General features: G+C 42.7%; 1 pseudogene; it reads right to left on the bottom strand.

Annotated features, from left to right (window-relative positions):
- Positions 1 to 560: 560 nt before the first annotated feature.
- On the bottom strand, positions 561 to 2,148 carry LOC150011892 (farnesyl pyrophosphate synthase pseudogene; annotated as a pseudogene).
- Positions 2,149 to 3,524: the final 1,376 nt, after the last annotated feature.

The following is a 3,524-nucleotide window of genomic DNA, read 5'->3' as shown; positions in this document are numbered from 1 at the left end:
TGTTGTTGTTGTTTTTGTTTGGTGTGTGTGTGTGTGTGTGTGTTTGTTTGGTTGTATGAATTCTATATAAATTTTGGATATTAACTCCTTATCAGGTGTATCATTGCTGAATATCTTTTCTCTTTTAGTAGGTTGCCTTTTGTCTTGTTGATGGTTTCTTTTGCTGTGCAAATTCTTTTAGAAATCTGGAATACTTTATCAAGTCCAATTCCAAGCCTGTGACTCCCCTGAGGATAGAAATCTGCCAGATTCATCTCTTTATAATTGGTGCCTGATGTTAAGTTTTTCTGATGGATGATAATTGGGTTCACACCCACCTATCCTGCCCCATCTCCCACTATTTCCCCCACTCTACTTCTCCTCATCAGGAATCTCTCCTGAACACTCTTTTTTTTTTTTTTTTTTTACTTGAGAGATAGAGAGAAAGAGAAACACCTCTTTGTTGTTCCACTTATTTATGCATTCATTGGTTGTTTCTTTTTTTTTTTTTTTTTTTTTTTTTTTTTGCAGGTCCTGGAATAACATCGTTTTTATTCGCCTTCATTTCCTCATTTGGGAAAATATAATCTATTCCATCCAGGTGCACTGTGTGGAGCTTGCATATTCTTCCCTTCTCTAGGTTTCCTCAAGGACCCAAGTTTCTTCCCACATCCCAAAAGATAGGCATGTAAAAATTGGTGTCTATAAATTGCCTGAGTGGGTGTGGCTATGAGTGGGCCCTGTGATAGAAGGCGCCCCTGTCCAGGGTTGGCTCAAATAGGCTCCTGTCACCTACAACCCTTAACTGGAATAAGTAGGTTGGAAAGTAATCTTACCTGTTTTTATTTATTCCTTAACTTAAAAAAAAAAAGTGTGTATAGCTCATATTTATTTCAGTGTTTTATATTAGAAGTGTTGAGTGACGTTTTTGTGACCAAAAATAGGCCATAGGAACTTATCTCTTGGCTATATAAATTAGCCTATGGCAAAATTTTGTCACAGTACTCAAGAACATATGATGTTAAGTGAGGATTTACTATAATTTATGGCATCTCCCCTCCCTGCCCTGGTAGTCTCTAGGTCACTTTTTCCTCTTGTAGATCTTGTGTGCTAGCCTCAGGAAGATGGCTGGGGGCAGGGGCGATGAGTACTGCTCAATGAGACCCATAAGGTGGCTGTAACTGTCTTCCTCATGCTGCATAAACACAGCCTGCAGATTCTGCTCCTCGTAGAGCGCCTTCACTCGGGCCACCTTCTCAGCCTCTTTCTGCCCATAATTCCCCTGCAAGATCTGGCGCTGTTCCGGAGAAGCCCGTTGTAGACACTGAACCACCAACCAGCTGCATTTGTTGTCCTGGATGTCAGTGCCAGTCTTGCCTGTCACACTGAAGTCCCCAAATAGGTCAAGGTAATCACCCCGAATCTGAAAGAGCTCTCCCATCTCCAGCAGAATCTTCTTGGCATTGGCATGTTCCTTCTCCCCGTCAATGCCCGCCTTATACATGGCAGCTGCTACAGGAAGGTAGGAGGAGTAGAAAGCTGTCTTATACTTGACAGTAGATTTGTACCTCTTTTCAGTGAATCTGCCAAGATCCACATTGCCTTGTGGGGCTGTGATGAGGTCCAGAGTCTCTCCAATCTCAGTCTGATAGGAAGTCTGCAGGAAGAGCTCGATCAGGTTCAGGTAATAGGGCTGCTCCCGGCAGTAAAGCTTCAGCTGTCGGTAGATACATGCTTCCAGAAGCATAGCATCATTGATGGCATCCAAACCTATGCCTGGCTTCTAATACCAGCAGATTTGCCCCCGTCGGGTAAGGGATGAATCCATAATGTCATCTGATACCAGGAAGAAAGCCTGGAGCAGTTCCACACACCAGCCCACAGTCATGGCCTGCTGGAGACTATCAGCATCCAGCTTTCTTGGTTCCACCAGATCCTGGAATGTTATCAGCACTGTCATACCCCGCTGGTACTTGCCTCCAATGACATTGTACTCCAGGACCTCCTTGAGCTGGGCAATAGCATCTCCTATTTCTAGGCACCCCAAGTCATCCTCAGTCAGGACCCTGACAATCTCAGAGAAGTGCTGGATGAAATTCTTCTTTTTCTGGTCATAAACATCGAATTTCTGGTCTCCATTCATTCTGAGGGAGGAGTAAAGTACTCTGTTGCTGGATGCCGGTTCTTGGCCCAGACCCATTGGTTGTTTCTTGTATGTACCTTGCCTGGGGATCAAACTACAACCTTAGCAAATCCAAGCAACAATCCAACCAACTAAGCTAGCTGACCACAGCCTTCCTCTTTATCAGAGAACCAACTGAACCACCACCACCACCCCCGGTCCCTTCAATTCCTGATCACTTTATTTTTACCTCATATTGAGCCCATTGTCTCCTACAGACCTACCTGACCTTCCTTCCTGCATACCAGCTCCTACAAGATGCAGCCACTCAGTGGGGTAGGGCTGCTCTCCACCAAGCCTGGAATGGTGACTTAACCTCCCTTCTGACATGTCTCACAGGGCCTATCCTAGAGAACCTCCCATAAGCCACACCCCATAGGGTGCCGTGGAAACCCACAGGCAAAATCCCCAACCCAGACTTGAAATAATAGGGAAGACTCAGAGAACTCCAGAAAAAGCTTCAAGTAGAAGAAAGGTTATCACTAGCTGTCTTTTAAATTTTAACCATGTATTAGTGTGAGACCATGGGTTTCTCACATTACTAGATGAGACCATGGCAGAAATACAAGGTGAAGTTCTACCACACTATCTCAATTTATTGTAATACAGCCATTAATAATAATATTAATGCTTTGTTAAAATATGAAAAATCCAGGCGACCTACTAACCTAGACTGGACTGGAAAACACAGGCCTAGGCTAGACTATCCCAGGCAAAGCAGGATATATAGTCACCCTACTCAATACCCTCTTTAAGCATTTTATACTGTCTGCTTCCACCACAAAAAATATAAAACTCCACAGTAATAATCAAATCCCTCAATTTTAAAAAGCTATTCAAACAAGGAATATTTGTTAATATACACAAACTGCATAAGATACCCAAACTGGATAAGATGCCCAAGCATAAGTGCATTAATACAGCTCAAAACCTATTTCTCAGCTTCACTGATTAAACTTCTTTACTGAAGTATATCGTTATATTAGTCTCTAGGGTAAGGAGCTCAAGATCCCTCTCCACTCTTTTTCAAGGAGAGGAATGAGTAGAGGAAGAGGCCAGATCATATTGCAGACCCTCCTTGGGCCATGTTTTCTAGTTGGGGTGGGAGGCAGGGAAGGATAAATATAACTATGTACAGTGAAAACCTCTCTCTGGCTCATTTTCATTTGACACTGATGGTTGTGGACTTCATCTCCTGATTAACAAACTCTAATGTTGAAATTTGGCCTTAACAATGACGCCATTAAGGACTCTAAACCAAATAAAATACATTTCCCATGTGGTCTACTTAAGCTTCCTAAAGTTCTGCATTATGCATTGAGGCAAAAAAAAAAAAAAAAAAATCAGTCAAAGGATTAAGTCA

This window comes from Furipterus horrens, unplaced genomic scaffold (assembly GCF_987537825.1).
Source record: "Furipterus horrens unplaced genomic scaffold, mFurHor1.1.pri manual_scaffold_4, whole genome shotgun sequence".
In the NCBI taxonomy this organism is placed as follows: Eukaryota; Metazoa; Chordata; class Mammalia; order Chiroptera; family Furipteridae; genus Furipterus; species Furipterus horrens.
The sequence above is the reverse complement of the archived record's forward strand: the minus strand, read 5'-3'. Positions and strand labels throughout refer to the sequence as shown.